The sequence below is a fragment of the Ranitomeya variabilis genome, chromosome 3, assembly GCF_051348905.1.
Source record: "Ranitomeya variabilis isolate aRanVar5 chromosome 3, aRanVar5.hap1, whole genome shotgun sequence".
NCBI classification, from domain to species: domain Eukaryota; kingdom Metazoa; phylum Chordata; class Amphibia; order Anura; family Dendrobatidae; genus Ranitomeya; species Ranitomeya variabilis.
In genome coordinates, this window is record NC_135234.1 from 689153396 (window position 1) to 689174980 (window position 21585).

Here is a 21585-nt window from a genome sequence, read left to right on the forward strand (position 1 = left end):
GCAAGGCAATGAGACATTGTTACATTCAAGTGACAGGAAGCTGCTTTGTTCAAGAAAAACTTAGTTTCAAGTTATTAAATTGCTTTCGTTGGTTAGAATGAAAATAAGCAAGTTTGCAATTGACCTGCTTTTTCAATTTCCTGTGTAGTGCAGTGATGAGGCAGTGACCCAGAAAAGTTCAAAGTAAACGTAATTTAATGTCCAAACTCACAATATAAACAGCACACGTATCCTGCTGATCGCAGCCGGGAAACAAGACAGTCCATATCCGAGAACGCTTGCCATGGTGACTGCACCGCCATGTATGCTGAGGGGTACGAGGCCTTTTGGCTCTGCTTGGCTCCTTGTTGCTTCACACAGGCTGACGTTTTGCAGAGCCTCATGCTCTGCAGGTTTTCAAAACAAGACTGACACATCCAACCCTTTGCTGCAGGGTTTTTATAAGGAACCTGTGGCCATGGGCCACTTATAAGACCTGGCCGGGAGGAAACGGACCACCCCACTACCATCCTGTAGTCCACTTCAAAAATAAAAGCCCTTAGCAGTTTTTTTAAAATCTGCCTTGGGTAAATAGCTTGCCCAAGACCAACACTTACTTTTATTTTGCATTGCAATCACAGCTATGCCTGTGACTGCAATGCACTCCCTCGCATATAACTCCGGTCACTGCCTCACAACTGTCATTATCCTCTATAGGTTATCTGACTGCGCACTCCACCTATCATCCCTTGGTGGTTTAAATTACAGCACGATCCTATCTACCCATATAAATATAAATAATCAGCCCATGAGAGGAGTCACATTAGATTAGTTCCTATCAAAGAAGGTCACCTTGTTGTGGCTGCTGGGCATGCATGAATTGGCCAAATTATGTGCTAAGTATCTTTGTTTTTTTCTATTTTCTAGAACAGTAATGCATTCAAATTTCATATATTTCATATGTACATGCTACATCAGTACAGAATTTACAGAATGCAATTTTGTTTGTTAGTTATGTATGGAGATGGCTACTCCTAGTTTGTACCTGTACACACCAGTTTTCTGTTTGGAAGTGACGGTCAGTCTTTTGATAGTCTCTTCCAATAAGACATTTTATCACACAGAGTATACAGCTTGTTTTCATGGTGCTAGGCCACCAAAGCTTGTCTGAGTATGCGAAGTAGATTCATTTTAGGAGAGGAGTTAACTCCTAACATGCCAGTCACATCTCTCCAGCTCATTGATTTCTAAACAGCAGTTAGCTGCTCACATCCCTCTCCCCTCTCTCAGCTCCTGATAAGCTGCTGTTATACATCTTGCAAAATCAACAGCCTTCAGCATCAACTTCTTTCAGAGCAAGATACAGAATGATTTCAAATGGCGCTATAGAGGACAGTTCACATGCAAAGGTAACACATTCAGAGAAACAATGTTAGTTGTATATACAACTTACATATACAACTTACATTGTTTCTCTGCATGTATTACCTTTGCATGTGAACTGTCCTCAATAGCTCAGTTTCAAACCATCCTGTATCTTGTATATATATCTGTTGTGAATTCCGTTCTTGAACTCCCTCCTGTGGTCATGAATGATACTTCGGCGAGTTCTGTCCGTGGACTCCCTCTGGTGGCTGTGAGTGGAACTGCTGGTTCTGAGGTTGCTTCCTCAGCTGCCCTCGTTTGCGGCTGGGTTGGCTTCTCTATTTAACTCCACTCAGATCGTTACTCCATGCCAGCTGTCAATGTATTAGCACTGGTTCAGATCTCTCTCGGATCTTTCTGATGACCTGTCTACTCCAGCAGAAGCTAAGTCCCTGCTAGTTCATTTGTTGTTCATTGTGTACTGAATATATTTCTTAGTACTTGCTAAGTTCTAGTCCAGCTTGCTAACATGATATTGCCTTGCTAGCTGGAAGCTCTGGGTTGCAGAGTGGCACCTCTGCACCGTGAGTTGGTGCGGGGGTCTTTTTGCACACTCTGCGTGGCTTTTTGTAGTTTTTTGTGCTGACCGCATAGATCCCTTTCCTATCCTCAGTCTATCTAGTAAGTCTGGCCTCCTTTGCTGAAACCTGTTTCATCCCTGTGTTTGTGACTTTCCTCTTAACTCACAGTTAATATATGTGGGGGGCTGCCTTTACCTTTGGGGAATTTTCTCTGAGGCAAGGTAAGGCTTATTTTCCTATCTTTAGGGGTAGTTAGCTCTTAGGCTGTGAAGAGGCGTCTAGGGAGAGTTAGGTACGCTCCACAGCTATTTCTAGTGTGTGTGTTATAGGATTAGGATTTGCGGTCAGCAGAGTTCCCACTTCCCAGAGCTCGTCCTGTCTTCTAGTTTAACCATCAGGTCATTCCAGGTGCACCTAACCACCAGGTCCATAACATATATCTATTCCTAGGCAACAGATGGCAGTTGCGAATCAAACTAGGCAGCTTGGTGGACTAAGCTCCAGTCCAAATTCCTTTTCTTCCATTTACTGTCAGTCTACTAATCATAGTTCTCACTGTGTACCAGTTCAAATATCCGTTTATGTGTTAATATAATTATACAGTGCGAAAGTATTCGGCTCCCTGGAACTTTTCAACCTTTTCCCACATATCATACTTCAACCATAAAGATACCAAATGTAAATTTTTGGTGAAGAATCAACAACAAGTGGAACACATTTGTGAAGTTGAATGAAATTTATTGGTTAATTAAAATTTTTGTGGAAATTCAAAAACTGAAAGTGGGGCGTGCAATATTATTCGGCCCCTTTACTTTCAGTGCAGAAAACTCACTCCAGAAGATCATTCTGGATCTCTGAATGATCCAATGTTGTCCTAAATGCCTAATTATGATAAATATAATCCACCTCTGTGTAATCAAGTCTCCGTATAAATGCACCTGCTCTGTGATAGTCTCAGGGTTCTGTTTGAAGCACAGAGTGCATCATGAAGACCAAGGAATACAACTGGCAGGTCCGTGATACTGTTGTGGAGAAGTTTAAAGCCAGATTTGGATACAAAATGATTTCCAAAACTTTAAACATCCCAAGGAGCACTGTGCAAGCGATCATATTGAAATGGAAGGAGTATCATACCACTGCAAATCTACACAGACCCAGCCGTCCCTCTAAACTTTCATCTCAAACAAGGAGAAGACTGATCAGAGATGAAGCGAAGAGGCCCATGATCACTCTGGATGAACTGCAGAGATCTACAGCTGAGGTGAGGCAGTCAGTCCATAGGACAACAATTAGTCTTACATTCCACAAATCCGGCCTTTATGGAAGAGTGGCAAGAAGAAAGCCATTTCTCAAAGATATCCATAAAATGTGTTGTTTAAAGTTTGCAACAAGCCACCTGGGAGGCACACTGTTATGGTTTCCAATGGCAAGGAAACATCAGAAGCATAGAATAAACGGACAAGCTCTCGGGTGATGGAAACTAGAGTTGACCGCGATGCTAAACCTACACACCACACTAGAAGTAGCCAGGGGGCATTCCTGCGTTGTCTCTAGATGCCGCGCGCCAGCCGGAGAACTAACTACCCCTGGTAGAAGAAAACACAGTCCTGGCTTGCCTCCAGAGAATGTCCCCACAGGAGATAGCAGCCCCCCACATATAATAACGGTGAGAGCAGATGAAAAGACACACGTAGTATGAAAGCAGATTTAGCACAGAGAGGCCCGCTAACTAAATAGCAGAAAGATACAACAGAGGACTTCGCGGTCAGCTGCAAAACCCTTCAAAACACCATCCTGAAATTACCTTAACTCATGTGACAACTCATGACACCGGAGTGGTAATTTCAGCCCAACAAGAGCTTCCAGCTGCAGAGATTCACATAAGTGCAAACTGGACAAAACATACAAAAATAGACTTAAGGACTAAAGTGTCCAACTTAGCTGAGCAGAAAACTGGGAGCAGGAACATGCAACTGAATCACTCTGGATACATTGATGGCCAGCATTAGAATGACTGAGGAGCAAGGTTAAATAGGATACTCCCACATCCTGATAGGAACAGTTGAACTGAGAAGGCAAAGCTTGCAGGACACCAGTACCACAAGAGACCACCGGGGGAGCCCACGAACCGAATCACAACAGTACCCCCCCCTTAAGGAGGGGGCACCGAACCCTCACAAGAACCACCAGGGCAATCTGGATGAGCCCTATGAAAGGCACGGACCAAATCAGAAGCATGAACATCAGAAGCTGTAACCCAAGAATTATCCTCTTGACCGTAGCCCTTCCATTTCACCAGATATTGAAGTCTCCGTCTGGAAACACGGGAGTCCAAGATTTTCTCCACCACGTACTCCAATTCACCCTCAACCAGCACAGGAGCAGGAGGCTCAACAGAAGGCACAAGTGGCACCTCATACCTCCGCAATAATGACCGATGGAAGACATTATGGATAGCAAAGGATGCTGGGAGGTCCAAACGAAAAGACACAGGGTTAAGAATTTCCAAAATCTTATAAGGACCGATGAACCGAGGCTTAAACTTAGGAGAAGAGACCCTCATAGGGACAAAACGGGAGGACAACCACACCAAGTCCCCAACACGAAGACGAGGACCAACACGACGATGGCGATTAGCAAAACGTTGAGTCCTCTCCTGGGACAACTCCAAATTGTCCACCACCTGCCCCCAAATACGATGCAACCTATCCACCATGGTATCCACTCCAGGACAATCCGAAGACTCCACCTGACCAGATGAAAAACGAGGATGGAACCCTGAATTGCAAAAGAAAGGGGAGACCAAAGCGGCAGAACTGGCCCGATTATTAAGGGCAAACTCAGCCAACGGCAAAAAGGAGACCCAGTCATCCTGATCAGCAGACACGAAACACCTCAAATAAGTCTCCAAGGTCTGATTAGTACGTTCCGTCTGGCCATTTGTCTGGGGATGAAATGCAGACGAAAAAGACAAATCAATGCCCATCCTGGCACAAAACGCCCGCCAAAATCTGGACACAAACTGGGATCCCCTGTCGGAAACGATATTCTCCGGAATACCATGCAGCCGAACCACATTCTGAAAAAACAGGGGCACCAACTCAGATGAGGAAGGCAGCTTGGGCAAGGGCACCAAATGAACCATCTTAGAAAAGCGGTCACACACCACCCAAATGACGGACATCTTCTGAGAAACAGGGAGATCAGAAATAAAATCCATAGAGATGTGTGTCCAAGGCCTCTTAGGAACAGGCAAGGGCAACAACAACCCACTAGCCCGAGAACAACAAGGCTTGGCCCGAGCACAAACATCGCAAGACTGCACAAAAGTACGCACGTCCCGAGACAGGGAAGACCACCAGAAGGACCTAGCCACCAAATCTCTGGTACCAAAAATTCCCGGATGACCTGCCAACGCAGAAGAATGAACCTCCGAGATGACTCTATTGGTCCATTCATCCGGCACAAACAATCTACCAGGCGGACAACGATCAGGCCGATCCGCCTGAAACTCTTGTAAAGCACGTCGCAGGTCTGGGAAGACAGCAGACAATATCACCCCATCCTTAAGTATACCCGTAGGTTTAGAATCACCAGGGGAATCAGGTTCAAAACTCCTAGAAAGGGCATCCGCCTTCACATTCTTAGTACCTGGCAGATACGAAACCACAAAATTAAACCGGGAGAAAAACAACGACCAGCGCGCCTGTCTAGGATTCAGACGTCTGGCCGACTCAAGATAAATCAAATTTTTGTGATCAGTCAAGACCACCACCCGATGTTTAGCACCCTCAAGCCAATGACGCCACTCCTCGAATGCCCACTTCATCGCCAAAAGCTCCCGATTACCGACATCATAATTTCGCTCGGCGGGCGAAAATTTTCGAGAAAGGAACGCACAAGGTCTCATCACTGAACAATCTGAACTTTTCTGCGACAAAACCGCCCCCGCTCCGATCTCGGAAGCATCAACTTCCACCTGAAAAGGAAGAGAAACATCAGGCTGGCACAACACCGGAGCAGAAGAAAAACGGCGCTTAAGCTCCCGAAAGGCCTCCACAGCAGCAGGAGACCAATCTGCAACATCAGCACCCTTTTTAGTCAAATCAGTCAAAGGCCTGACAACGCTAGAAAAACCAGTTATGAATCGACGATAAAAGTTAGCAAAGCCCAAAAATTTCTGAAGGCCCTTAAGAGAAGTCGGTTGCGTCCAGTCACAAATAGCCCGAACCTTCACAGGATCCATCTCAATAGAAGAGGGGGAAAAAATGTACCCCAAAAAAGAAATCTTCTGAACCCCAAAAACACACTTTGAACCTTTAACAAACAGAGAATTGGTCCGCAAAACCTGAAAAACCCTCCTAACTTGTTGAACATGAGATTCCCAGTCATCCGAAAAAATCAAGATATCGTCCAAATACACAATCATAAATGTATCCAGATATTCACGGAAAATATTGTGCATAAAAGACTGAAAGACCGAAGGGGCATTTGACAGACCAAAAGGCATCACCAAATACTCAAAATGGCCCTCTTGCGTATTAAATGCGGTTTTCCACTCATCCCCCTGCTTAATTCGCACCAAATTATACGCACCGCGAAGATCAATCTTAGAGAACCACTTCGCCCCCTCAATGCGAGCAAATAAATCTGTCAGCAATGGCAAAGGATACTGATACTTGACTGTGATCTTATTCAAGAGTCTATAATCAATACAAGGTCTCAAAGAACCATCGCTTTTAGCTACGAAAAAGAACCCCGCTCCAAGAGGAGACGAAGAAGGACGAATATGTCCCTTTTCCAAGGACTCCCTAATATACTCTCGCATGGCAGCATGTTCAGGTACAGACAGATTGAATAGACGACCCTTAGGAAATTTACTGCCAGGGATCAAATCTATGGCGCAATCGCAATCTCTGTGAGGAGGAAGAGAATTAAGAGTAGATTCCTCAAAAACCTCACGATAATCAGACAAAAACTCAGGAATTTCAGAGGGAATAGATGAAGCAATGGAGACCAAAGATGTGTCCCCATGATTTCCCTGACATCCCCAGCTTAGTACAGACATTGTTTTCCAGTCAAGGACTGGGTTATGAGTTTGCAACCATGGCAATCCCAGCACCAACACATCATGTAGATTATACAGTACAAGGAAGCGAATCACCTCTTGATGGTCTGGAGTCATACGCATAGTCACTTGTGTCCAGTATTGTGGTTTATTACTAGCCAATGGTGTAGAATCAATACCCTTTAAAGGTATAGGAACTTCCAGAGGCTCTAGATCAAACCCACAGCGCCTGGCAAAGGACCAATCCATAAGACTCAAAGCGGCGCCAGAATCCACATACGCATCCGCAACAATAGAAGATAACGAACAAATTAGAGTTACAGACAAAATAAACTTGGACTGCAAAGTGCCAATAGCAGAGGATTTATCAACTTTCTTAGTTCGTTTAGAGCATGCTGATATAACATGAGTAGAATTTCCACAATAGAAGCACAAATGATTTTTGCGCCTATAAATCTGTCGTTCACTTCTGGACAGAAAGCTATCACATTGCATACTCTGTGGTGCCTCTTCAGAAGACACCGCCAACTGGTGCACAGGTTTGCGTTCCTGTAAACGCCGATCAATCTGAATTGCCATTGTCATGGACTCATTCAGACCAGTAGGCGCAGGAAACCCCACCATGACGTCTTTTACAGCATCAGAGAGACCTTCTCTGAAAATTGCCGCCAGAGCGCACTCATTCCACTGAGTAAGCACAGACCATTTTCGAAATTTTTGGCAATATATTTCGGCTTCATCTTGCCCGTGAGAGAGGGCTATTAGGGCTTTCTCAGCCTGAATCTCCAAATTTGGTTCCTCATAAAGCAACCCCAAAGCCAGAAAAAACGCATCCACATTGAGCAACACAGGATCCCCTGGTGCCAATGAAAATGCCCAATTTTGGGGGTCACCCCGCAGTAAAGAAATAACAATTTTTACTTGCTGGGCAGGATCTCCAGCAGAATGAGATCTCAGCGAAAGAAACAATTTACAATTGTATTTAAAATTTAGAAAACAAGATCGATCTCCAGAAAAAAACTACGGTATAGGAATTTTAGGTTCAGACCGAGGAGCATGTAACAAAAAATCTTGTATATTCTGAACTTTAGAGGCAAGATTATTCAAATTGGTAGCCAGACTCTGGGGATCCATATTCAAACAGATAAAGTCTGAGCCATTCAGGGGTTAAGAGGAGAGGAAAACAGGAGACTGCAATTAGAGCTGGAGTGCAACTTCAGAGGAAGGAAAAAAAAAGAAAAAAAAAAAAAGTTTCACACAGTTCCTTTTCTCTCCTGCTTCAGCCTATAGATTAAACATTTTTGGCTGGCCATACTGTTATGGTTTCCAATGGCAAGGAAACATCAGAAGCATAGAATAAACGGACAAGCTCTCGGGTGATGGAAACTAGAGTTGACCGCGATGCTAATCCTACACACCACACTAGAAGTAGCCAGGGGGCATTCCTGCGTTGTCTCTAGATGCCGCGCGCCAGCCGGAGAACTAACTACCCCTGGTAGAAGAAAACACAGTCCTGGCTTGCCTCCAGAGAATGTCCCCACAGGAGATAGCAGCCCCCCACATATAATAACGGTGAGAGCAGATGAAAAGACACACGTAGTATGAAAGCAGATTTAGCACAGAGAGGCCCGCTAACTAAATAGCAGAAAGATACAACAGAGGACTTCGCGGTCAGCTGCAAAACCCTTCAAAACACCATCCTGAAATTACCTTAACTCATGTGACAACTCATGACACCGGAGTGGTAATTTCAGCCCAACAAGAGCTTCCAGCTGCAGAGACTGGACAAAACATACAAAAATAGACTTAAGGACTAAAGTGTCCAACTTAGCTGAGCAGAAAACTGGGAGCAGGAACATGCAACAGAATCACTCTGGATACATTGATGGCCAGCATTAGAATGACTGAGGAGCAAGGTTAAATAGGATACTCCCACATCCTGATAGGAACAGGTGAACTGAGAAGGCAAAGCTTGCAGGACACCAGTACCACAAGAGACCACCGGGGGAGCCCACGAACCGAATCACAACAGCACACCAAACATGTGGAAGAAGGTGCTCTGTTCAGATTAAACCAAAATCGAACTTTTTGGCATTAAACCCAAACAATATGTTTGGCGTAAAGGCAACACAGCCCATCACCCTGAACACAACATCCCCACTGTCAAACATGGTGGTGGCAGCATCATGGTTTGGGCCTGCTTTTCTTCAGCAGGGACACGGAAGATAGTTAAAATTGATGGGAAGATGGATGTAGCCAAATACAGGACTATTCTTGAAGACAACCTGTTGGAGTCTGCAAAAGACCTGAGACTGGGACAGAGATTTGTCTTCCAACAAGACAAGGATTCCAAACATAAAGCAAAATCTACAACAGAATGGTTCACAAATAAATGTATCCTGGTGTTATAATGGCCAAGTCAAAGTCCAGACCTCAATCCAATCAAGAATCTGTGGAAAGAGCTGATAACTGCTATTCACAAACGATCTCCCTCAAACCTCACTGAGCTCTTGCTCTTGAGACATACCCCAAGTGACTTGCAGCTGTAGTTGCAGCAAAAGGTGGTGCAACAAAGTATTAAGTTAAAGGGGACAAATAATATTGCACGCCCCACTTTTCAGTTTTTGAATTTCCACAAAAATTTAAAATAATCAATAAATTCCAGTCAACTTCACAATTGTGTTCCACTTGTTGTTGATTCTTCACCAAAAATTTACATTTGGTATCTTTATGTTTGAATCATGATATGTGGGAAACGGTGAAAAGTTTCAGGGAGCCAAATACTTTTGCAAGGCACTGTGGATGTGTAAACTCAGTGCAAACCACTGACAACTGACTGTGTTACTGCAGAACTTCTGCTTAGCTTTATAGTTCTACTAATACTACAGTGGTCAGACGAGCTAATTCAGAACCTGTCAGGAGCAGAAGAACCAGAAGTTACAGCAATGCACATAGTCAGAGACAAGCCAGAAGTCAGAGCCAAATGGGAACGCGGTATCCAAAACATGAGACGTAAGACAAAGTCGGGGTACAAGCCAGAGAGTCAAAGAAGGTCGGGGAACATGTTATCAGAGACGGAAAACAAGAGGTGGGGTTCAGAGATCAGGCCAAGTCATACACTGTAGGGAAACAATCAGACGAACACTAAATCAGGGATAGGGAACGGGTCTAATACAAATACGAGAAGTCAGATGCAGAAGGATCACCAGGGTATATGGGTCAACTCTCTAGCCTGGAAGCATGAACTATCACTGATGCTGGCCAGCAGACTGCAGAGGACTTAAAAAGCCCAGCCAGCTCCAAAACGAGGCCAAGGGGATTAACCCCCGCATGATCAGTCCAGAGAGATGATAGCAGAAAACAAACCCCGAACTGGATCATGACAATATGCTGTTAGGGCTGGTGGATCGCACTAAATATAAATTATGATTAAGTGCAATCGCAACCCGGGGTCCACCATGCAGAGATGGTAAACCGCAGCTAGTGAACAATGGCTAAGTGAGACTGTGAGCAAGCACCTTAAACACACTGAGTTAAACATTACCCAATGTGAACAGAGTGCAAAGTAACTAGTCCTGATTCTCCACAGAGCGGTACGGTACCAAAGGGCTCTTAAAGCTGAGCTCTGTTACTCCACAGAGCAGTACTGTACAAAAGAGCACTTAGAGTTATACCCTGTCAGATGACACAGGAGTAGAGCAACAATGACGCTAGTTGGGAGCCCTATAGTAACCCCCCAGAGATGTCTAGACTGGTCACTGTGCTTGCTCTGAAACTCAGCTGTGCTAACAGCACACACAACTGGAGTCAGATGCTAAGCCAAGCGGGAGTTCCCACTCTACACTGCCTGCCTAAACACACAGTTGCAGTGGTAATAGCGGCAAACATGCACACAGGGTGGTAACGTGTCCACCAACATGCCAAAACATATGATATTAGCGCACCGATGTGCACTCCAGGGAACCTTTTATACGTTTCTGTTCAAGTCCAGTCAGACAGGACCTTGCTCGTGGACCAATCTGGAACTGCCACGTCACACAAGCAGTTGACGACCAACCACCAGTGAGAGGTCGCCACCTAACGAGCATGCTCAGTAGGCCGGGGTCACACTAGACCGTAATACGGACGAGTGCTATGCGATAAAAAATCGCATAGCACTCGGCCCAATGTTAATCTATGGTGCAGCTCCCATCATCCGATATTTTCTCCGCCGTATTCAGGATCCGAGTAAAATCGCAGCATGCTGCGATTGTCAGCGTATCTCGGCCGAGACTCACCAACGCAAGTCTATGGGTGCTAGAAAAAATCGGATTACACACGGACCATGCGTGTGCATTGCGAGAAATACGCACCGGTGTTAGAGAAAAGCCGGCAATTGAATTACCGGCTTTTCACATATCTCGCGCTGACTTAAATATAAATACAGTATATATATATATATATATGTGTGTGTCTCAATGACATATATATATATATATATACATACTGTATATATGTTTTAACGAACATTTGAGCACATAAATCCATTAGTTGTCGGTTTTGCAAGCCTGCGAGAAAATCTCGCCATACGGATGCCATACGGATGTCACACGGATGTCAAAAGGATCATTTGATGCGAGGAAATCGCATCCTCGCACTAAACATGGATCACTGTTTTGGAAACATTTGTGCGATTCTCGACCGTGAAAAACGGACCGTTTTTTTATACGTTGTGTGTGTCCCCGGCCGTAGGGTGATTTCTGGACATAGCCTCTGGATCGCCTGATCGCTGCTGCCTATTGCTAGTTATTATAGCTTTGGATGGAGGACCAGCAGTAACCAAGCGAACAGCATGAGTCTGAGCCAGACCCTGAGACGGACATCTTTGCTGAGCAGCTCCCACTGCGGCTGAAGCAGAATGGGAGACCACAGAGGCAGACAAGGCTTGGAATCTACCCCATGCAGTGACAGAATCCTGGTGCCTAATATATGCCATTACTTCATAATTTCTAATAAAAATATATTTGTCACAATGCAAGGGCCTAAATTCATTTCTTAAGGCATTAAATATTATAAGGTATTCATATTAGATTCTGGAGATGAGACAATGACCTGTCTTATTGCCATATCTGGAGTTAGGAAGGAATTTTTCCACTCATATAGGAAAAATAACATCTCCCTCATGGGTTTTTGCCTTCCTCTGAATGAACATGTTAGTTTTTAGGCTACAGTTGATAGACTAATGTCTTTTTTCACACTCAGTTTGCATAAATGCCCATAAAACTGATCCAATAGGCAAATGCTTTTTATTTTATTTTCTGATTTGCCGAATAGACTGGTGTGTGATGACAAAGTGAATTTTGTATCATTGTAATAGCTCAATTTTACTGATGAAGGCCTTTATAAGAAAGAATATTAACTCTATATGGTATACTCAGAGATAAGGCCCTGTATCCAACTCCCATGTCCCTGCCTTGTCTGTACTTGAGGGGGCTATCTTCCACCACTTCCTGAAGACTGTAATTGACATTGCTCTATCAATGACCCATATTCATTATAGCTACAATAAAGTACAAGCACTTTACAAACAATCCCGAAAGTGTGTGTCTTCTAGAACTTTATCTATACAGTCATGGCTGAAAATGTTGGCATCCTTGAAATTGTTCAAAAAAGTAAAATATTTCTCCCTGGAAAATTATTACATTTACACATATTTTGTTATACACATGTTTATTTCCTTTGTGTGTATTGGAACAACACAAAAAAAGGTTACAAGGGATTTTTTTTCATCAATAAGGTTGTATCAGGGCTTGTTTTTGCGAGACTAGTTGTACTATTGATTGAAATCCAATTTACCATGTTACGCATTGGTAAATGAGAAGAAATTCAAAGCATGTCGAGATGGCAAAAAAAAGTGCAATTCCACAAATGTTTTGGGGGTTTTATTTGAACATCATTCATTTTTTTATTTTTTAAGTGGTGAAACAAAATTTTGCTTGTCGCCATTTTCCGTTTTCATTTTTTGGTGTAAAGGCTTGTTTTTTTGTTTTATTTTTGTTAGCTATTAAAAAGTATCATGACTAAAGGATCATCTTGTTTTTCCCACTGAGAACATTATATGTTTTTAATGACTCATTTTTGGGGTAGATACGATGTTTTAATCACTTATTATTACATTTTTTACTGTGTTGCAGCAAATGAAAAAATAAAACTCTGGCATGTTAATTTATTTCCTCATTACGGCGCTTATCAAGATTCATCAATTTTATCATTTGAAAGATTGGATTTTTATTGATATGGAGATACTACATATGTGTATTTTTTGGCTTTATTTTTAATGGTGGAAGGTGAAGAAATTTAATTTAAATTTATATATATATATTAAAAATTTATTTTATTATTATGTGTTTAATTTTTTTTTTTTTTTTTTATTGTATGTTGTAGACCCTTTAAGGATCTTGAATCTGGGATTGTCCAATTGCTTTAAAAATCACGGTGTCCTATGAATGCCAGTCATGATGGTCTTCATCCGCCCCCAACTTTCATAGAGACCCATTGGCATTCTATTATCGCGTTGCAGGGGTGATAAACGAATAGAACAGTGCGCCACCGGGCTGCACACTGTAAATGCCGCTATTAAAAATTGACAGCAATATTTAACAGGTGAACAGCTGTGGGCAGAGCCCTGTTACACCCATAGCTTTTAAAGCCTGATGATTGCAGAATAACACAGCCATCATCTGCCAGAAAGAGCCGGGCTCAGTTCTGAAGCCCACATTAAAGAAGGGGACCTGAGATATGATGAGTACGTCGGGAAGAGGATAAAAATAGTCTCTTATGGAGCAGGTGAGCACATTCAAAACAATGAGGCAGAAAGCCTTTACAAGACTTTGAAGAAAAGTCACAATAAATATGATATTGGACATAAGGTAATACAGATTTAGTATCCATTTAAAGGCAGGAATTCTGATCCAGGGAGTAATCCCCCAGTGCTACTATTGGACGAATAGACATCCAACCATAGTGTAAAACATTAGAGAATATTGCTTGACCCAGGGATTCACCCTTTAGTCTTTGTCAACAGCTCTAGGCAAAGCTTTTGGCATACCCTGGATCGGGCAAGATATGTAGTGATGTTTTATGAACTTTAAAATGATCGTAAAACACTGTTTTAGCTATGTGACTGAAAAACATTGGACCTAATAAATCAATCCTTACTGTTTTACACTTTTGTACGATTTCTGTTTGTCCTAAACAGGAAGCACTGAGGATTATTTCCCTGGATGCTGTGTATTTTGGAGGAAGGGACTGTTGTTTAAATAGAGACATCTATCTAATGAGATCCCTGAACAGTCTATCAGAACACTTGACTTTGACTGTTAGGGTACTGTCACACAGTCACACTTTGATCGCTACGACGGTACGATTCGTGACGTTCTAGCGATATCCATACGATATCGCAGTGTCTGACACGCAGCAGCGATCAGACATCACGCTGAGAATCGTACGTCGTAGCAGATCGTTTGGAACTTTCTTTCGTCGCTTGATCACCCGCTGACATCGCTGGATCGTTGTGTGTGACAGCGATCCAGCGATGTGTTCGCTTGTAACCAGGGTAAACATCGGGTAACTAAGCACAGGGCCGCGCTTAGTAACCCGATGTTTACCGTAGTTACCAGCGTAAACGTAAAAAAACCAAACCGTACATACTCACATTCCGGTGTCTGTCCTCCGGCGTCTCAGCTTCTCTGCACTGTGAGCGCCGGCCAGCCAGAAAGCGAGCACAGCGGTGACGTCTGACGTCACCGCTGTGCTTTCCGGCTCTGCTGCTTACACAGTGGAGAGAAGCAGAACGCCGGGGGACAGACACCGGAATGTGAGTATGTATGGTTTGTTTTTTTTACGTTTACGCTGGTAACCAGGGTAAACATCGGGTTACTAAGCGCGGCCCTGCGCTTAGTAACCCGATGTTTACCCTGGTTACCCGGGGACTTCGGCATCGCTCCAGCGCCGTGATTGCAACGTGTGACCGCAGTCTACGACGCTGGAGCGATACTCATACGACGCTGCGACGTCACGGATCGTGCCGTCGTAGCGTCCAAAGTGTGACTGTGTGACAGTACCTTAAATGTATACTGAACCTGTATTACACTATGTGTTTAGTTGTCCAAAATTACATACATTACATATATTGTGACAATGGTGGATTTGTGCCTCCTGTTTTTACCTCTTTTCCCTTGGCTGCAAGAGCATGGATTTGGAGAGTTACATGAATCCTGCTGATCCTTTCAAGTCTATGACACTGAAGAGAATGAAGAAGGGCTTTATCAGTGCCAATGACTAATAAGCTGGTTATTTATTTATTTTATTTTTTTCTGTAAGCTAGATCATTTTAAAAGTGAAAGTTACTCTCTTTTCTCTGTAACACATATTGCTTAAAATAATGGACTTCATGCACTATGGTTAATCTATCCGACTTCCTAAGAATATTGTAAAAATGTGTCTAATAGTAGTAGCTTTTAAATGAAATTGCTTAATGTACAGAAATTGTCTACTAGTTAAAGAAAACAAATGGCTCATGCCACGGTGTTAATCGGGTTATTGTTACAGTCTGCTACTTTATGAAGGGACTAGACATTGTGGCTCCAATGGTGCATTAAGGTAATACTACTGTATGTCGGCTCACATGGCAAAGAGAGGTGTGGGCAGCAAGACAGGTAAGCACTTAATTCAATGAAGTAGTCTGGAGTCATTTATTTCTTAGAGAGAATGTCTACCACAATTAACGAATTATTTAATTAGTAATCATAAGGCTGGGGCTACATAGTGACTTTTGCCCACGATTCAGGTCATGCAACCAAAGTTCGCTAGGTGTCACTGCTGCATTTTAATGCAATACAAATGAATGGAGCCACATTGCGACCTAAAGGGTACTGCAACTGTAAGAAACAAGTCACAGTTTTGTGACTTTCTTGTTGGGGTCATAGTACCATTGAGTTTGCATTTTGACCTCAATCACACGTATTGTGCTGTGAAGTGGGGAAAAAATATTCTCCATCTTGTCCATTCTATCTGAAAATTGGTTTTTTATAGACTCATTGACTTGCATGGCTGAGTTCGATCCGAATATCGGATAAAAATCATGCGTGCTGTTATTTTTTCCTCGGAAAGACTCTGTCTGAGGAAAAAAATCATACATGTGCTTAGCCCCATAGAATAACATTGGTCCGTGAGAGATTCGATGTCTTGTCACATCACTTTCTGACTGAAAATACGGTCGTGTCCATGATCCTTTATGATTATAAATCTTCCACACAGACTGAAATTTTGTGACTGCTTCTAGGTCATTTTCAATTCCTTTGACTACATCATGCCAGGCTTTATTGACATGTCAGTGCTTGTCATCAATGTGCTGTCATTTATTTTCACTGACAGCACATTGACAACTTTATATTTTCACCAATGGTCCCCCAGAAAAGAGAAAAACGCAGTCATGTTCTACTCTGAACCATTATACAGATAGAAAGTTCCCATTAAAGGAAATGGGTCAATTTAATAGAAGAGAACATAAGGATGGCATCTGGATATTGTCCATTTTTCACTTACTTGTTGCAAGGAAATGTTTAAGAACCCTCCAAGCTCCTTTTTTTTTGCATATGAGAAAACAGTGTTAGGGTTGGCGGAACGCACCGAATATATATATTTATTAGAAGAACTTATGAAATAGGAGAAACCATGAGCAATCTGGTATATTAAAAATAGAAAATTTATTAATACAAATAGTATGACAAACACAAGTTATAAAAAAGGTGCAGGAGAAAAACATCAGAGCGCCACAGTAACTCCATATCCAGTCATTGGTTGCTATATACAAATGGTGTGCCATAGAAGAAAAAGTGCAATGTGCTCCCTTGATAAAGCGGGTCTCTTTACCCGCGAAACGCGCGTCGGGGTACCGGTACCCGGTCCAGGACTCCTGCACTTCGGTCTCTTGTGAGCATTCCACCCCCAGAATATGTAACTTGATTTTTGTAGTAATATTACAGCCGGGGTTGAGGGTGTTGCCGCTTATGTATGCTGATGGAGCACATTGCACTTTTTCTTCTATGGCACACCATTTGTATATAGCAACCAATGACTGGATATGGAGTTACTGTGGCGCTCTGATGTTTTTCTCCTGCACCTTTTTTATAACTTGTGTTTGTCATACTATTTGTATTAATAAATTTTCTATTTTTAATATACCAGATTGCTCATGGTTTCTCCTATTTCATAAGTTCTAATTTTTGAGCAGGATTAAATTTTTGTGCTATCCTAGTGATATGCATTCTATGCTATTGGGGTTTTTGTGTCTCATTTATTAGAAGAAGTTGGTGCGTTCGCAACCCGGGATCCACCGTGCAGGAAAGCACCTGCAGCTAGATGTGGCGGTTAGGGTTGAGCGAAACGGGTCGGCCATTTTCAGAAGTCGCCGACTTTTGGCCTGTGTGGGGTCGGCCATGAGGTCGGCGATCTTCTGAATCTGGTATCGGAATTCCAATACCGAGTTCCGATATGTTTGCGATATCGGAAATCGGTATCGGAATCCACATTTAAGTGTAAAATAAATTATTAAAATTTAAAATATTGATATACTCACCTCTCCGATGCAGCCTGGACATCGCCGCTGGTAACCGGCATCTTCCGTTCCTAAGAATGGCGCTTGAAAGACCTTTCGATGACGTCACGGCTTGTGATTGGTCGCGGCCGCCCACGTGACCGCTCAGCGACCAATCACAAAGCCGTGACGTAATTTTCAGGTCCTAAATTCCTCATTCTAGGAATTTAGGACATGAGAATTATGTCACGGCTTTTGATTGGTCGCTGAGCGGTCACGTAGGCCGCCGCGACCAATCACAAGCCGTGACTTCATCGAAAGGTCCTTCACGCGCTCATTCTTAAGAAGCAGGGCGCGTCCGAGGGTGAGTATATACCTAATAGGAATATACTCACCCTCGGCTTCTTTCCGGCAGCCTTCCTTCTTAAGAATGAGCGCGTGAAGGACCTTTCGATGACGTCACGGCTTGTGATTGGTCGCGGCGGCCCACGTGACCGCTCAGCGACCAATCAAAAGCCGTGACGTAATTCTCATGTCCTAAATTCCTAGAATGAGGAATTTAGGACCTGAAAATTACGTCACGGCTTTGTGATTGGTCGCTGAGCGGTCACGTGGGCGGCCGCGACCAATCACAAGCCGTGACGTCATCGAAAGGTTTTTCAAGCGCCATTCTTAGGAACGGAAGATGCCGGTTACCAGCGGCGATGTCCAGGCTGCGTCAGAGAGGTGAGTATATCAATATTTTTTATTTTAATTCTTTTTTTTACACTTAAATATGGATCCTAGGGCCTGAAGGAGAGTTTCCTCTCCTTCAGACCCTGGGAACCATAGTATCCAATTGCACTGCATTGGGTTTCGTGTTTTGGACGACCCCGACCCCGACTTTTTTATAGGATCAGCCGATTTCACTTGACCCGACTTTTGAGAAAGTCGGGTTTCGTGAAACCCGACCCGATCCTATAAAAATAAAAGTCGCTCAACCCTAGTGGCGGTACAATTTAGTAATATAAACAGACTCTGTTACTTCACAGAGTCTGTTAGCAAGGATAATGCTGTGCCCTGTTTGGCTCACAGAGGAACACAGCTACTTAGTAGAGCAGATGGTGGTCATGCAGTCAAATGCAAACATGAAACTCCTAGCCGGAGGTGCCAGCATTCTAGGGGCTTATTTCAGCCGGGTCCCTGAATACACACACAAACATGACCACACTGGCGCTGAGCTCGTACATAAATTGACACTAGCACATGGCCGTGCAGACATGCACACCTCTTATAGCTGCAGCAAGTACAGGACCTTCCTAGAAGGACCAATGAGAGACTGCCACAGACGTTGAACACCTGTCACGGGGAGACTAGGTGAGCGAGAGCTAATAACCCGGGCCCCTGCAATTTCCCTCAGACTAGGGAAATCCTGACTGACCCTCTACCTGGAGTTTACACTGATGGTGTGCATGTCCAGGCCTCGAACCTCACCCTGTCTCCTGTTTCAACCCTAGGCTGAAACCTCCGCCCACCACCCAGTGAAGAGGTAATACACCAATACCCACAGTTAGCAAAGACAAGGATAAAGGAAAATATACACCACGCCTGTCATGATTCTCAATGGCGAGAGAACATAGCCCAGCATATATAAGAACTAGCTCTTGGAAGATGGAATCTAAACTGACCATGAACTAAACCTGCCGCACAATTAACAGTGGCCGGGTAGCGTGCCTACGTTTTATCCCTAGACGCCCAGCGCCAGCCGGAGGACTAACTAATCCTAGCAGAGGAAAATACAGTCCTGGCTCACCTCTAGAGAAATTTCCCCAAAAGGCGGACAGAGGCCCCCACATATATTGGCGGTGATTTTAGATGAAATGACAAACGTAGTATGAAAATAGGTTTAGCAAAATCGAGGTCCGCTTACTAGATAGCAGGAAGACAGAAAGGGCACTTTCATGGTCAGCTGAAAACCCTATCAAAACACCATCCAGAAATTACTTTAAGACTCTAGTATTAACTCATAACACCAGAGTGGCAATTTCAGATCACAAGAGCTTTCCAGACACAGTAACGAAACAGCAGCTGTGAACTGGAACAAAATGCAAAAACAAACAAGGACGAAAGTCCAACTTAGCTGGGAGTTGTCTAGTAGCAGGAACATGCAAAGAAAGGCTTCTGATTACATTGTTGACCGGCATGAAACTGACAGAGGAGCAAGGTTATATAGAGACTCCCACATCCTGATGGGAACAGGTGAACAGAGAGGATGATGCACACAAGTTCAATTCCACCAGTGGCCACCGGGGGAGCCCAGAATCCAATTTCACAACACACGCCGCAGTCACTCAGGAATACACTATAAATGTGCTGGGCAAAATAAATACAAATATAGGAAGGAGTAAATAAGACTAAGGAAAATACACCACCAGCAACGAATCTCCAACAACCAGCTCTCCACTCCAGACCGAGATAACAACGCACAAGACAGAAGCTATAATCGGCGACGCCCAATGATCAGGAGAACTATTTAAAGGCAATGGGCATGGCCCAGCTTCCACTATGAGGATCAGGTAAATTAACCCCGAAACAGCTAGATAAAATCTAGCCTACGCCAATGAGCAAATAGTGGTCAAAAGTGGAATTACCACTGTCTGTTGAACGACCTGGTCTGAACAGCGTCCGACATGACAACACCTTCAGGACCTTCCTAGAGGACCAATAGGATTTGCTGCAGTACCTGAGCATGTGACCCTTGATCTCCAATGAGAGATCTTACCCTGGGATTGCTTAGAAGGGGAAAAGTAGGACTTAGTCCCAAAGACGTCTGCTCGCTGCTGACCAGTACTGGCCACAATGGCAGAAGCTGGAAGGACAGCAGTAACCCTTCGCACAGTGTCAGACTGAGCATGACGCTGGGTCCGACGCCTCCGCTGAGCAGGCTCCACTGCGGCAGGAGAAGAATGGGAGACTGCAGCGGAGATGGCTCGAGATTCCCCCTGTGCAGAGGCAGGAACTCGACCCCTAACACACAGATGGTTAAAAAAAAGGACTCATCTAGCAAAAAGGATGAAAAATGGGTCCAGTGCACTGGTGGGAAATGGCTAATTATTTTGTGTTTGTGAGAAAATTGTTGTGTGAATAAGACATCACTCTCAAACATTTGACCAATTGAAACAAGGGAAAGAATGTTTTGAAGCATTGCAATTCCATCTCCTCTATGGATGGCTGGTATCCCCTATTCTGGGCATACTACTTTCTGAAACCAGAAGTTTACATATACTGTGTAAAAAGACATATATGCATGTTTTTCTCAATATCTGACATGAAATCAGAATAAACCTTTCTCGTTTTAGGTCAATTAGGATTACCAGAATTATTAATATTTGCAAAATGCCAGAATAATGAGAGAGAGAGAAGGTTTTATGACATTGTTATTACTTACTGCAAAGTCAAAATTTGACATACACTAAGATTACTATGCCTTTAAACAATTCTGGACTGCCCATATGATGATGTCATGTGTTTAGAAGCTTCTGATAGGTAATTTTTGGCAACATCTGACTTAATTAGAGACATACTTGTGGATGTATTTTAATGTACACCTGAAACACACTGCTTCTTTGTGTAGCATATCTAAGCAAAAAACAAATCTATCGAGATCCTATATCACCAAGAAAACCAAAACAAAAGCAAGGATCCCTAAAATATAACTTTTAATATATAAAGTTTAAAAGCATTCCAAAATTGGAGACAAGCGACAAATTTAAATATATAAAGATACAAAAATACCATAGGGAATAAGGTAAGTATCAACAATGTGTCCTGCTGGGCCCTGCAGATATACTAAATTGACCCCTGCCTGACAGTGGAGGTTGGCCCCCTAAGTTTCAGCGGTAGGCGCCCCCCACTCCGCGGCGGCTCGCTCTACTGTCCTTATAAATCCCTATGATCAATAAGATTGCGTCCCAATACACCCACTGTCAATGTGAAAAACACAAAAAACGTAAAAAGACAAAATAAAAAAAATGAAA